The following is a 15998-nucleotide window of genomic DNA, read 5'->3' on the forward strand; positions in this document are numbered from 1 at the left end:
ATTAGTTCCACCACCTGTCATCATGTTGTGTCATTGTTTCACTAGAAAACTACTGACCAAACTTGTCAAACTGATCTGGTATCGACACAGGGAATTCTGAATACCGGGAAAAAGTAGGCTAGGCTATCTTGACAAAGAGCACGCTCAGGATGCAAAGAGCCACTAGCGGGGGGGGGGGGGGCAGTGCCCCTGTGACAACAATTTTGGACCCCCTTGTGGCCCCCCTAAATGTGGAGTATGAAATCATTTTTACATAACACATTTTTGCTATCGTTCTGTTTTTACATCCGTTATTAGACAGTGGCAACGATGATGATTATGAACATGGTCTTTTGCCTGCTAATGCCTGCAATGCAGTGAAGAAAACGATATGACAACAATAACGTCTAATGTAACTGGCCCCTCTAACAGTACAACTGGCCCCAGCTTGGCCCCCCCAGTTGAAATGGTCTAGAACCGCCACTGCAAAGAGCGCGCCCCTAGTAGGTTATAACGTTGTCGAATCCTGCGAACTGTGTCACCACAGTAAAACAAAAGACAAATCACCAAATCGCCAGAATATCACCAATTTGGCAAAATCGAGTTGATAATTATAGAAATAGGAGATCAGCTTGTGAATAACGGGGAGATGAAGAGAGGAAATTGTTTAAATATCAAGGTATCTGAAAGGGGTCCAACTCTGTTAAAAAATATATACCATATCTATGTCACGTCCTGACCAACAGAGGGTGTAGTTGTGTAGTATTTTGGTCAGGACGTGGCAGAGTATGTCTGTATGTGTGTTCTGGGTGTTTTGTTTCTATGTTGGTCTGTGTGGCTCCCGATCAGGGACAGCTGGTTATCATTGTTCCTGAGTGGGAGTCATATATTTAGGAGTATGTTTGTCACTTGGGTTTGTGGGTGGTTGTGCTAACACTGCTATTAATTTGTACGTATAGCCTGGTAGCCTGTCTGAAGTCGTTCATTGTTTATTGTTTTCTGTGTATACTTTGCTTTAACCTGTTAGGGTTAGGGGGCAGTATTGACACGGCCGGATAAAAAACGTACCCGTTTTAATCTGGTTACTACTCCTGCCCAGTAACTAGAATATGCATATAATTATTGGCTTTGGATAGAAAACACCCTAAAGTTTCTAAAACTGTTTGAATGGTGTCTGTGAGTATAACAGAACTCATATGGCAGGCAAAAACCTGAGAAGATTCTGAACAGGAAGTGGCCTGTCTGACAAGATGTTGTTCATCTTGGCTCTTTTTATTGAAGACTGAGGATCTTTGCTGTAACGTGACACTTCCTACGGCTCCCATAGGCTCTCAGAGCCCGGGAAAAAGCTGAATGATATCGAGGCAGCCTCTGGCTGAAACACATTATCGCGTTTGGCAAGTGGCCGATCAGAGGACAATGGGCTTAGGCGCGTGCCCGAGTCGACCCCGTGCTTTATTTTCTTTCCTCTTTTTACCTAAATGCAGATTCCCGGTCGGAATATTATCGAGAAAAATGGCATAAAAATTGATTTTAAACAGCGGTTGAAATGCTTCGAAGTACGGTAATGGAATATTTCGAAATTCTTTGTCACGAAATGCGCCATGCTCGTCACCCTTATTTACCCTTTCGGATAGTGTCTTGAACGCACGAACAAAACGCTGCTATTTGGATATAACAATGGATTATTTGGGACCAAACCAACATTTGTTATTGAAGTAGAAGTCCTGGGAGTGCATTCTGACGAAGAACAGCAAAGGTAATAACATTTTTCTTATAGTAAATCTGACTTTGGTGAGTGCTAAACTTGCTGGGTGTCTAAATAGCTAGCCCTGTGATGCCGGGCTATCTACTGAGAATATTGCAAAATGTGCTTTCTCCCCGAAAAGCTATTTTAAAATCGGACATATCGAGTGCATAGAGGAGTTCTGTATCTATAATTCTTAAAATAATTGTTATGCTTTTTGTGAACGTTTATCGTGAGTAATTTAGTAAATTCACCGGCAGTGTTCGGTGGGAATGCTAGTCACATGCTAGTCACATGCTAATGTAAAAAGCTGGTTTTTGATATAAATATGAACTTGATTGAACAAAACATGCATGTATTGTATAACATAATGTCCTAGGGTTGTCATCTGATGAAGATCATCAAAGGTTAGTGCTGCATTTAGCTGTGGATTGGGTTTATGTGACATTATATGCTAGCTTGAAAAATGGGTGTCTGATTATTTCTGGCTGGGTACTCTGCTGACATAACCTAATGTTTTGCTTTCGTTGTAAAGCCTTTTTGAAATCGGACAGTGTGGTTAGATTAACGAGAGTCTTGTCTTTAAAATGGTGTAAAATAGTCATATGTTTGAAAAATTGAAGTTTTTGCATTTGTGAGGTATTTGAATATCGCGCCGTGGGATTACACTGGCTGTTGAGTAGGTGGGACGCGAGCGTCCCACCTAGCCCATAGAGGTTAAAATATTAAAAGATGAGTATCCACATTCCGCCTGCTGCAGTTTGGTCCATTCAACACGGCTTCAACATTTGTGACAGAACCACCCACCACAACAAGACCAAGCAGCGGAAGAAGGAGAGGAGGAACGCTGAGAAAATGGACGGGTTGTGCAGGCGGTGCGGTCATGGCCACCTGTGCGCCTCCATGGCCCAGTCTTTCTCGCCTCTCGTGCTATCCCGGAAGTGAGTTCCTCCAGTCTGGCACGACCAGTACCAGCAACCCGGACCAAGCTTCCCATGAGTCGGCCTAATCCTATTCAGCCTGTTCCCGCTCCTCGCACTAGCCCTAGGCTGCGTGTCTTCAGCCTGGTACCAGCTCTACCAGGCCCACGCACCAGGCTTCCAGTGCGTCGGCCCAGCCTCAAGAGCCCGGCACCAGTGTGCGGTCCAGAGTATCAGGCACCAGTGTGCAGTCCAAATTATCCGGCACCAGTGTGCAGTCCAGAGTATCCGGCAACAGTGTGCAGTCCAGAGTATCCGGCAACAGTGTCTAGTCCGGAACCGAGGGAGACTGCCTGTGACCTGGAACCAAAGGGGTCTGCCTGTGACCCGGAACCAAAGGGGTCTGCCTGTGACCCGGAACTGAGGGAGCCTGCCTGTGACCCGGAACCGAGGGAGCCTGCCTGCGACCCGGAACCAAGGTAGTCTGCCTGCGACCCGGAACCGAAGGGGTCTGCCTGCGACCCGGAACTGAAGGGGTCTGCCTGCGACCCGGAACCGAAGGGGTCTGCCTATGACCCAGAACCGGGTGAGTCTACCTACAGCGTTAACCGGAGGGAGTATGCCTACGACCTGGAATGGAAAGAGTCTGCCCATGAGCCACAACGGAGTGAGTCTGTCTACGACCCGGAACCCAATGAGTCTGCCTACAACCTGGAGGGCAGTAGGCCTCCAGGATAGGTGGGTTGGGGAGAAGGGGTGTAGCACTGTGCCGTCGTTGACGGCAGCCACCCTCCCTTCCCTCCCTTATTGTTTAGGGGTTTTTTGTTTTGTTGTGGTAGAGGGGATTTTTGTTGTTTCTTTTTAGGTGCATTCGGGGTATGCACCTTTAGGGGGGGGGGGGGGGGTACTGTCATCGTTGTTCCTGATTGGGAGTCATATATTTAGGAGTATGTTTGTCACTTGGATTTGTGGGTGGTTGTGCTAACACTGCTATTATTTTGTACGTATAGCCTGGTAGCCTGTCTGAAGTCGTTCATTGTTTATTGTTTTCTGTGTATACTTTGCTTTAAAATATTAAAAGATGAGTATCCACATTCCGCCTGCTGCAGTTTGGTCCATTCAACACGGCTTCAACATTTATGACAATCTAATCTCATACCGTTTGCTGATCACACATTATCTACCGAAGCTCTCATATGGGGAGCAATAGGAGACAGCGCAGAGAAGCGGGGGAAATGTTATAGCGGTATTTTGGCATGCATAGGCGAGACGTGCTTTGATAATGCCACCTATGGATTACAGAATAAAGTTAGGTATTTCATGCGAGACAGGAGTGAGGATTTTGGGTTTCAGTGGAATTGGGACGATAGGAAAACAGCCTCGGCTCTATATACGGCTATGTAAGGGTACTATATGAGGCAATAGATAAATAATACTCTTGAATTAGGCTTCATTATTACATGCTAAATGTTTCTGATCAGTGATAGATGAGAAAACAAAGACATTAGATACCACTTCCACTTGTCCAGCCACAGATCAATTAACCAAATATTATACAGACAGATTCTGTGAAACCAAATCATATTGATTGATTATCAGACAAGTTACAGGCGTTTGGTTGGGAACAGGCAAAATCCTCTTGTATAATGTTCTGATCAGCTAATATATGAGCAAACTAGACTAAAGATTATCGTTAGCACCTCAATTTAACTAATATTATCTATATTAATTTAGCAAGCTTGTCTCAAAGCAGCGATGGTGCTGTCCCAACCAAACCGGTGCTGAAATGATAATCTTGGTGACCACACGTGACTATTGCTGGAAATTAGTATAACGGTTGTATATGACTTTGGGAGTTTCAGTATAATCAAGAATTTGATACATGCCTTCAATTGAATTAGCCTACTTTATCCCAATATTTTCATAATTTAGGTGAGTTTTCCTCCCTCTGTGCTTTTTCTAGGCCAATGTGTCATGTCCTGACCAGTAAAAGAGGTTGTTGTTATTGTAGTTTAGTCAGGGCGTGGCAGGGGGTGTTTGTTTAGAGTATTTTGGGGTTTGTTGGGCTATGTTCTTTGTTACACTATTTCTATGTTAGTTCTAGTATGTCTATTTCTATGTGGTGTTTATTGGGTTGACCTTCAATTGGAAGCAGCTGCTCCTCGTTGCTTCTAATTGAAGATCCTATTTAAGAGGGGTGTTTTTTCTATGGGATTTGTGGGTAGTTGTTTCCTGTTTTGTGTTCGTGCACCTGACGGGACTGTTTAGTGTCGTTTGTTGTTTTTGTATACTTGTTTCTTTTGTTTTCCTTCTCTAATAAAATAAGAAGATGAGTTTACATGTTCCCGCTGCGTTTTGGTCCAATCCCTACGATACCTGACAGAACTACCCACCACCAACGGACCAAGCAGTGGAGGAAGGAGCAGCAGCAGAGCTATAAGGAGTTTTGGACTTAGGAGCATATACTAGCGGGAGAAGGACCATGGAGGAAGGCTGAAGAGGACCGGGGACGCTATGCGGGAACACGGCTGGCAAGGAAGCCTGAGTGGCACCCCCAAGACATTTTTTTTGGGGTGCACACGGGTAGTTTGGCTAGGCCAAGGGTGAGCCCTAAGCCAACTCACCGTGCTTATTATGGGGAGCATGTGGAGAGGAGAGCGCCGGTGTATGCGGAAGTGCGCACAATCTCGCCCATGCGCACGCACCGTCCGGTGCGAGCGATCCCAGCCCCTCGCAAGTGCCGTGCTAGAGTGGGCATCCAGCCTGGAAGGAGGATGCCTGCGCAGCACATCTGGCCACCAGTGCGCCTCCTAGGCCCAGGCTACCCTACGCCTGCTCTACGCACGGCAGCCATCAGGCCTCTGCACAGCCTAGTTCGCCCTGTGCCAGCAGGGCTACTATTACCATCCAGCCAGGACGGGTTGTGCAGGAGGTGCGCTCCAGACCTCCAGTGCCTACTCATGGCCCGGTGTATCCAGTTCCTGCTCCTCGCACTAGCCTGAGGTGCGTGTCTCTAGTCTGGCGCCTCCAAAGCCAGCACCACGCATCAGGCCTCCAGTGCGTCAGCCCAGTCTAGTACATCCTGTTCCCGCTCCTCGCACTAGCCTTGGGGTGCGTGTCTCCAGTCTGGTACCTCCAGTACCAGCCCCACGCACCAGGCCTCCAGTGCGTCAGCCCAGTCCAGCTCGTCCTGCTCCTGCTCCTCGCACTAGCCCTGTGGTGTGTGTCCCTAGTCTGGCGCCTCCTAAGACAGCCCCACGCATCAGGCCTTCAGTGCGCAGTCCCCGTCCAGAGCTTCCGACGACAGTGCCCCGTCCAGAGTGTCCGGCGACAGTGCCCCGTCCAGAGTGTCCGGCGACAGTGCCCCGTCCAGAGTGTCCGGCGACAGTGCCCCGTCCAGAGTGTCCGGCGACAGTGCCCCGTCCAGAGGTTCCGGCTCCGGCCCACAGTCCGGAGCTGCCAGAGATGGCCCACAGTCCGGAACCGACAGAGATGGCCCACAGTCCGGAACCGACAGAGTCGCCCTACAGTCTGGAACCGGCGCAGCCAGAGTCGCCCTACAGTCCGGAACCGGCGCAGCCAGAGTCGCCCTACAGTCCGGAACCGGCGCAGCCAGAGTCGCCCTACAGTCCGGAACCGGCGCAGCCAGAGTCGCCCTACAGTCCGGAACCGGCGCAGCCAGAGTCGCCCTACAGTCCGGAACCGGCGCAGCCAGAGTCGCCCTACAGTCCGGAACCGGCGCAGCCAGAGTCGCCCTACAGTCCGGAACCGGCGCAGCCAGAGTCGCCCTACAGTCCGGAACCGGCGCAGCCAGAGTCGCCCTACAGTCCGGAACCGGAGCTCCCAGAGTCGCCCTCCAGTCCGGAGCTCCCAGAGTCGCCCTCCAGCCCGAGGTCTCCAGCGACGCGCATCAGCCCGAGGTCTCCAGCGACGCGCATCAGCCCGAGGTCTTCAGCGATGCGCCATAGCCCAGAGACTTCGGGAGGGGTAAAATATAATAAGCATTTAGCGGGGGTGGACAGGTTAGGTTGGGGAGTAAGGCCGGAGCCTGAGCCACCTCCGTAGTAGGAGGTTGGGGGGGGGGGGGGGGGTGTAGCACAAGAACCACCGGTGACGGTGGCCACCCTCTCCTCATTTTAGTTAGGATTATTTTTTGTTTTGGGGTTTATTTTTTTGTGTTTATTTTTTGTGTGAGGTGCTTCCAGGGTCTGCACCTTTGGGGGGGGGGGGGGGTACTGTCACGTCCTGACCAGTAAAAGAGGTTGTTATTGTAGTTTGGTCAGGGCGTGGCAGGGGGTTTGTTTAGAGTGTTTTGTTTAGAGTGTTTTGGGGTTTGTTGGGCTATGTTCTTTGTTAGTCTATTTCTATGTTAGTTCTAGTATGTCTATTTCTATGTGGTGTTTATTGGGTTGACCTTCAATTGGAAGCAGCTGCTCCTCGTTGCTTCTAATTGAAGGTCCTATTTAAGAGGGGTGTTTTTTCTATGGGATTTGTGGGTAGTTATTTAGTGTTTTGTGTTCGTGCACCTGACAGGACTGTTTAGTGTCGTTTGTTTTTGTATACGTGTTTCTTTTGTTTTCCTTCTTTAATAAAATAAGAAGATGAGTTTACACGTTCCCGCTGCGTTTTGGTCCAATCCCTACGACACCCGTGACACAATGGCTGTTTCCTCTTCTTTTCACACCGCCTCTGCCGTGTTATTCTCAACACCAGTTTAAATCAATATAGCCTACTGTTATCTTGAAATCTGCCTTTTCTCGGGTTCGGGCTCGTTTAATTTCTGTGATGTCGGACCTGGGCTCGGGCTTTCAACTCATTGGGTTTGGATTGGAACAGGATCGAATTTTCAGTTCTGATGAGAACTCTAAACTGCATTCGGGTCTCGTGTGCAATCAGGCAGTGTCAATGATGTGCTGTGAATTTGGCTGCCACCTGGTCTCAGAGCATTTGAAGTTATTCTGTACATAAATCCGAGACACTCAATTGAGCATGACATTTTATTTTTCGTTTGGTATGTATTAATTTGTGGATGTCCATCACCCATTTCATATGATATGTTACGAATTACAATTCGTATTGTTGTGTGTGCTTCGTGGAGTTGACCAGACATCTCCTGTTAGCTTTTCCACAGTTGTTGGCTAATGGTAGCTAGCTACTGTAATGTAGTTACACCAATGATCCTGGACCCCTGTCAACTCCAACTCCTCGTTTCTTGGAGGCGTGGAAAGAAGGCCACAACAACTTTCTATCTTTGGTCGTTTTATTACCAACTTGTAAATAATACAATGCAATTAGACCGACTAGCTCCAAAACAACAACGAGCTTGGTTCCATGCTGTGGCAATATGTACAGTCAAAATCGGATACTTTTTAAACCAGAACGCAACAAATATAACTGAACAACTCTCATGGATTGGCTAGTAAGCCATCACTCATATAATAATTACGTAGGTGGAATCTCTATTTACAGTTATTATACAGTATATTATGAATTTGCAAAACTTCCAATATGTTACAGATTTCCAAAACGTATGATATGTTACGAATTCTAGCTAGGTGGCTAGGCAGCTAACGCTAACTAGCTAATGTTAGCTAGGTCAGAGGTTAGGGTTAAGGATATGGATTAAGGTTAGGGTTAAGTTAAATGTTTTTTTAAGGTGAGGGTTAGGGGAAGAGTTAGCTAAGATGGGAAGTAGTTGCAAAGTAGCTCAAAAGCAGTAAGTAGTTGTAAAGTTGCTAATTACCTAAAATGCTGAAGTTGTCCGTGATGAGATTCAAACGTGCAACTTGTTTCTGGGTAGACGTTCGCATTATACACCTACCCATCCACCCCGAACAACCATCCTATTTTCGTTTTTTGCCTTCAGTAAACATCTGTCTTATGTAACCATACATGTAACAAATCATACTAATTTGAGTGTCGGATGTACATTTATTATGTTACTGCAACGTTAATATGCTAGGTTCAAGGCTTCCAACTTGTTTGGATAATGTGATATTTTACGTTTTGCCAATCTGCTGCTGCACATGTTGTGTATTTGGTTGAATTGCATTAGCGCGACATTGGGGGGAAATATTGCAATTTCCCGGGTCTTGTCATTTTATTTTTCGGGAAATGTGAAGGGTGGTCCCGGGACAGTCCGGGGATCCTGGTTACCCGTGTTAATCCCTGGAATACGGTGGCATTTGGGACGCATGTTAAAACCTGTTGAGGACAGACGTTCCGCCAGCGGAACGCCTAGCCAATATCCAATGGGACAGCGTGGCGCGAAATACAAAAACCTCAAAAATGCAATAATTTCCATTTTAAAGATAAGACTCTCGTTAATGTAACCACATTGTCCGATTTCAAAAAGGCTTTACAGCGAAAGCAAAACATTAGTTTATGTTAGGAGAGTACATAGACAAAAATAATCACACAGCCATTTTCCAAGCAAGCATATATGTCACAAAAACCCAAAACACAGCTAAATGAAGCACTAACCTTTGATCTTCATCAGATGACACTCCTAGGACATTATGTTATACAATACATGTATGTTTTGTTCAATCAACTTCACATTTATATCCAAAAACAGCTTTTTACATTGGCGTGTGATGTTCAGAACATGCATTCCCACCAAAAACTTCCGGTGAATTTACAAAATTACTCATCATAAACGTTGACAAAATATATAACAATTATTTTAAGAATTATAGATACAGAACTTCTTTATGCAATCGCTATGTCAGATTTTAAAATAGCTTTTCTGCAAAAGCACATTTTGCAATATTCTGAGTACATAGCTCAGCCATCACGGCTAGCTATTTTGACACCCGCCAAGTTCGAAGCACACTAAACTCAGAATTAGTATTAGAAATATTGTATTACCTTTGCTGATCTTCGTCAGAATGCACTCCCAGGACTGCTACTTCCATAATAAATGTTGTTTTTGGTCCAAATAATCCATAGTTATGTCCAAATACCTCTGTTTTGTTCGTGCGTTCAGGTCACTATCCAAAGGGTAACGTGCGAGAGCATATCGAGACTAAAAAATTCAAAATGTTCCATTACCGTACGTAGAAGCATGCCAAACGCTGTTTAAATCAATTTTTATGGTATTTTTCTCGTAAAATAGCGATAATATTCCAACAGGACAATAGTGTTTTCATTCAAAGAGGAAAAGAAAAAACAGTGTGCACGCGAGAACGCGCATATCCAATCTCTTTGTCCCCAGGCAGACCACTGAGAAACTGAGCTACTATACTCTGCCCAGAGACAGGAGATGGCTCAATCCGCTTTCTGAAGGCTTTAGACAGCCAATGGAAGCCTTAGAAAGTGCAACATAACCCCACATATACTGTAGTTTTGATAGAGAACCAAAAGAAGAACTACAAATTCTCAGACAGGCCACCTCCTGCTTGGAATTTTCTCGGGTTTTTGCCTGCCTTATGAGTTCTGTTATACTCACAGACACCATTCAAACAGTTTTAGAAACTTCAGAGTGTTTTCTATCCAAATCTACTAATAATATACATATTCTAAATCGGGTACGTTTTTTCATCCGGCCGTGAAAATACTGCCCCCTATCCCAAACAGGTTTTAAATGTGACCTCTGCTTCTCCCCTCCCAGACATCCCTGGAGCCATAGGAGCGATAACATCCTTCACCACCTGGGCAGAGAGAGAGAGAGAGAGGGAGAAGAGGGAGGGGTTGCTGAAAGCTGAAGAGAAATGGAAGAAGATGGAGTATTTCAATAAGCAGTGGAGAGAGCAATCCCTGCTTACAAAACAGACTCAACAGACAGTTAAAGAGGACAGGGAGAGGAGGAAGGAACAGCACCTAAAGAACAGGAGGAGAGATGACTGGAGATGAATCTGGAGGCTGTTTACATTAGACATGGCTCCCCTGGCTGTACATGACCAGCCAGAGGAGCCAGAGAGCCAGCAGGGAGGACCAGAGAGCCAGCAGGGAGGACCAGAGAGACAGCAGGGGGGAGCCAGAGAGCCAGCAAGGGGGAGCCAGAGAGCCAGCAGGGAGGACCAGAGAGACAGCAGGGGGGACCAGAGAGACAGCAGGGGGGACCAGAGAGCCAGCAGGGGGGACCAGAGAGCCAGCAGGGAGGACCAGAGAGACAGCAGGGGGGACCAGAGAGACAGCAGGGGGGACCAGAGAGCCAGCAGGGAGGACCAGAGAGCCAGCAGGGGGGACCAGAGAGACAGCAGGGGGGACCAGAGAGCCAGCAGGGAGGACTAGAGAGCCAGCAGGGAGGACCAGAGAGCCAGCAGGGGGGACCAGAGAGCCAGCAGGGAGGACCAGAGAGCCAGCAGGGGGGACCAGAGAGCCAGCAGGGGGAGCCAGAGAGCCAGCAGGGGGGAGCCAGAGAGCCAGCAGGGGGGACCAGAGAGACAGCAGGGAGGACCAGAGAGCCAGCAGGGAGGACCAGAGAGACAGCAGGGGGGAGCCAGAGAGCCAGCAGGGAGGACCAGAGAGCCAGCAGGGGGGACCAGAGAGACAGCAGGGGGGACCAGAGAGCCAGCAGGGGATTTCAGAGGTGGCTGAGAAATCAGTCAACCACCAAACCAAAGAAAAAGCCAGACATCTAGAAGAGAATTAAGTTGTGGTAAAAAATGTTTAAACATGTATTTATGTTCTACAGTGCTATTATATATGTCCCCACTTTAAAGAAGTGATATTATCCACATGTTTGGCTCCAAATGAGAGGATTTAGTCAACATGCAACACACTTGTAAAGATAAAGATACTTAGTGAATACTTTCCTGTCTCTGTGACGTCTTTCAGCATTCCTGACTTCCTGTTGCTCAGAACTGAAACTGGGCGGAGCCAAATTACCACTAGAGATACACTGGTAATAAAAGTGTCTCCCAATAATTCCTCCTCCTCTTCTTCAAGGCCACATTTCCTCAACAAAACATTATAAGCTCCTCAAGTCAGCAGTATCCTCTTCATCGAGGCAACAAACATTCTAAGGTCAGTGACTCTCCTCCCCAGACTAGAGATTCTAATCTTTATCCAAGTTGAATATCCTTGTTGAATTCAACTCTGATCACCACCTCTGCGGTCCTAGAAGATATCCCCAAATGGACATGGTTTAAACAGAAGTTAAGCAAGAAGTTAAGCAAGTTCTCTCCCCAATCAGTGGCTCCACAGACCAGAGATTCTCATCTTTATCCAAGTTGAACACATCGCTGGTCAGTTCCACCACCCTCCTGTCCTAGACCTACAAGATATCTCCCAACTCAACATGATGAAACAATTTGAGAGACACAGGGAAAGCTATGGAGCAGCACCCCTTGGATGAAGAGCCATTTAGGGGTTAAGTGCCTTGATCTAGGGCACAACGGCAGGAGATGGTACCTGGGAGCAAAGTACTGTTCAGCTTTAATAAAAGCATGAATTAAAAAAGCGACATTGTTTTTACGGTGTTGATTTAATTGGTTATTTATTAGAATTTAAACATACATTGTGGTATTATGTTAGACTTCCAGTGAATCTCCTAACATTCCATCAGTTTGCTACAATGTGTGACTGTTATGTTATAATAGAGAGGGGTCATATCTTGCTGGCCCAATATTTATAAGTTAAGAGCGTTGGACCAGGAAATGGAAAGGTCGCTGGTTCGAATCCCAGAGCAAACTAGGTAAAAAGTCTGTCGAAGTGCTCTAAAATGGAAATGTTGTCTATATATCTATACAATCTATGGTAGACCATAGGAGAAATATCAGATTGAAATAGCTTCTCTTAATGAAGTGGTGGCAGAATATGAGAGAGAAACAATAAATACATAGTTAGCTCTCCGACCTACAGAACTTGGGTAGTTCCACCAATTGAGTGCTGTTTAGGTAGAATAACTTTACTTCACCTAATTTTAACATTCTGTAATAAAGAGCTCATGTTCAACTCGATAAAGAATATGTTTTCCCATCTCAAGAGGTTAAATCAGGGGTCTTCAACCTTTTCAGCGACCCACATCATATGTTAGCAAAACAATTGTTTGTGCAACTTCATGACTTACTATCTCATAATAATGACTTACTATCCAATAATAATGACTTAGTATTTCACAATAATTACTTAGTATCTCCTAATAATTACTTAGGAATTACTATAACATAATAATTACTTAATATTTCATAATTAAGATGTACTATCTTATGACTTTTTGTTTCTGGTGTCGGGATCGAGCATTCATAATAATCGAATATCATTTAACGATAAATACATTATTAAAATAAGTGGCATTTTGCTCTCTAACAAGGATAAAGGTGAACTCACAGTTTTAATGGATAATCGAATTTGGATGATTCAATCGCATTATGTTATTATGGAAATCAGTCATAATAATTCAATAATTCGCAAACTATTTGAGCTAGATACCTCAGGTTCTTTGTGAAGGACAAAAGGTGCACAACATTGTTGAGGTCTTATTTTACCAATTCCGACCCTAGTTTCATAATCACATGGCAAAGGTTTAGGCTGCCTGGAGAACTGTCAATGCAACTTGTTAGGGACCGTCAACTAATTGCATAATCACAGTATTCAAATTCCAATAGCTCTTACACCATGTGATTTAGCAATCTAATTTCACTGTCCAATATGCCTTATATACAGAGGCATGTTGCACACCCTTTTATTTTCTCATAAAATTATTCCTACATTTAAAATTATTACTACATTGAAAAATTATTTAAAATGCACTAGCTCCTTGACCATGTGACCTAGACAACTCACACCAACTGTGGAATGTTCACAGTAGGGACAACAGCTACACACTCTTTGGTTTCCTGTTGTTTTTTAAATTATTTTACTTAGAATTTCAATAGGTTCTTGATCACATGACCTAGTCACCTTAAACCAACATTTGTGTGGCTCAGTTGGTAGAGCATGGTGTTTGCAATGCCAGGGTTGTAGGTTCGATTCCCACGGGGGACTGGTACGGAGAAAAAAAATGTATGAAATGTATGCATTCACTACTGTAAGTCGCTCTGGATAAGAGCGTCTGCTAAATGACTTAAATGTACATTTGGTTTTCCCATAAAGCGCTTACACAATTTCAATAACTCTACAACCACGTGACTTAACAACCTAGTTTCATCTGTCCATTATTCCTTATATAGAGAGGCATGTTCCACACCCTTTTAGATTTGTCATGAAATTATTCCTAATTATATATATATATATATATTTTTTTTTAATATAATTTAAAATTCAATAGCTCCTTGAACATGTGACCTAGACACCTCAAACTAACTTTGGAACATTCACAGGGTAGGGACAACTGCTATACACGCTTTGGTTTTCTGAAAAGTTGTTACATTTTCTTTTACTTTAATTTATTACTTACATGTTTTACTTATAATTTCAATAGGTCCTTGATCACATGACCTAGACACCTCAAACCAACTTTGAAGTGTTCAGAGGGTAAGGACACACATCACACACCTTTTGGTTTTCCCATAAAGTACAAAATTAGAGCCCCACATCTCTGACTGTCTCAGTTTCAACAATAAGACTTTTAGCTCTGCAAAGTTGGACCGCCAGGTTTTGGGCATTCTGAATAGTATTGGTTGAACAGTTTGTCAGATTGTCACCTCTTACCTGGACTACTGTAATGCTCATCTCTATAGCCTCTCTGTCAACCAATTCTGTTGCTTCAGTGCTCACCCTGAAGGGTACACCATTTTGAGGTTGTCGTTATGGCTCAAACTGTTTGCAGGCATTCTGATGGGCTGGCAGGGGAAGGGAAAATATAGTGTTCTCCCTCCTCTGGGTCCTTATCTGATGTTATGGTTTAAAGTAAGGCTGTAGACCGTTGGAGAACTTTGCAGGCAGGCTGTATAAACCATTTCGCACCATTGTGCACATTGTCTGAACGCTGTCTACCTTTAAAAGACTGTTGTTGTTCCCTCTATCCTTGGATACTTTATTTCCCACCGATGGAACCCGAAACTTCCCTACATACACACCAAAACCTGGGAAAACATCACATCCACTCTCCACCGACTCCACTGCTCACCTACACATCTCTTCATGTTCTGGTGTTTCTTATGTTTCTTACCTCTCTGATATGCTGCACACCTAAATCCCCTGTTACTCACTCTACTCGTCTGGCTCTGGCCCCCAACACCCCCAACACCAGACTCCTGGCCACTGGGGACCTTGTCTTCAGTGCCTTCAGCTCAGCTGCACTCCTCTGAAACTCCTGGAACATCCATCACTCCATTTGAATAATTAGAGCCAGACTCAAAAACCATCTCATATTATATTACTCCAGTGCTAGCCTCTCTACGCTGACTTCCTGTTAAAGCTAGGGCTTATCTCAAGGTTTTACTATTAACCTAAAAAGTATCATATGGACTTGTTCCTACTCTCTGATTTGGTCCTGCCATTACATCATTTACCTACACGTGCGCTATGGTCACAAGATGCAAGCCTCCTTATTGTCTCAATAATTTCAAAGGAAACAGCTGGAGGCAGGGATTTCTCCTATAGAGATACATTTTGATAGAATAGTCTGCCGATCCATTTGAGAGAAGCAGACTTGGTCTCAACCTTTAAGTCTACTGAATCTCTTCAGTAGGTCCTATGATTGAGTGTAGTGTGGCTCAGGGGTGTGAAAGTGAACGGCAAGGCACTGGCAAGATGAACCACCTTTGCTGTCTCTGCCTGGCCGGCTCTCCACTCTCTCCTGGGCTTCTGACACTATTACGGAGGCCAAGTCACTGGCCTGCTCGCTTGCTCCCATGCTATCCCTATGAGGGCGCATCACTTCATGCCAGGTTTTGTTCACTATACTCGACTCCCTTGGGCAGGTTGAGTCACTGATGTAATCTTCCTGTTCAGTTTTGTGCCTCCCTAGGGCTAGTGCGTTGTGGGGGAGATCTTCTTGGTCTATACTCAAACTTGTCTCCTGGTAGTAAGTTAGTGGTTGTTGATTTCTCTTGACTGGTGTGGGGGCTGTGCTTTGGCAAGTTGGTGGTGTTTATCCTGCCTGATTGGTCCTGTCCAGGAATAATTTTGGACAGGGCCAGAGTGTTGGTCCATCCCCCCTGTCTCAGTCTCCAGTATCTATGCTGCAATAGCCTACAGTATGTGTTGGGGGGGGGCTAGGGTCAGTCTGTCCTACCTGATGTACAGTGTGATCTTAGGAATGCTCCCTCTGATCCTCCTCTATCTCTTTGTTTCTACTTATACAAACACACATACACACACAAAGAGACACACACAGGTGGATGGATTATCTTGGCAAAGGAGAAATGCTCACTAACAGGGATGTAAACAAATTTGTGCACACACACATATGAGTATACACGCTGAGTATACAAAAGCTTAAGGATACCAGGGGTGGCAGG

Source organism: Salmo salar, chromosome 15, assembly GCF_965601325.2.
Source record: "Salmo salar chromosome 15, fSalSal1, whole genome shotgun sequence".
Classification (NCBI taxonomy): Eukaryota; Metazoa; Chordata; class Actinopteri; order Salmoniformes; family Salmonidae; genus Salmo; species Salmo salar.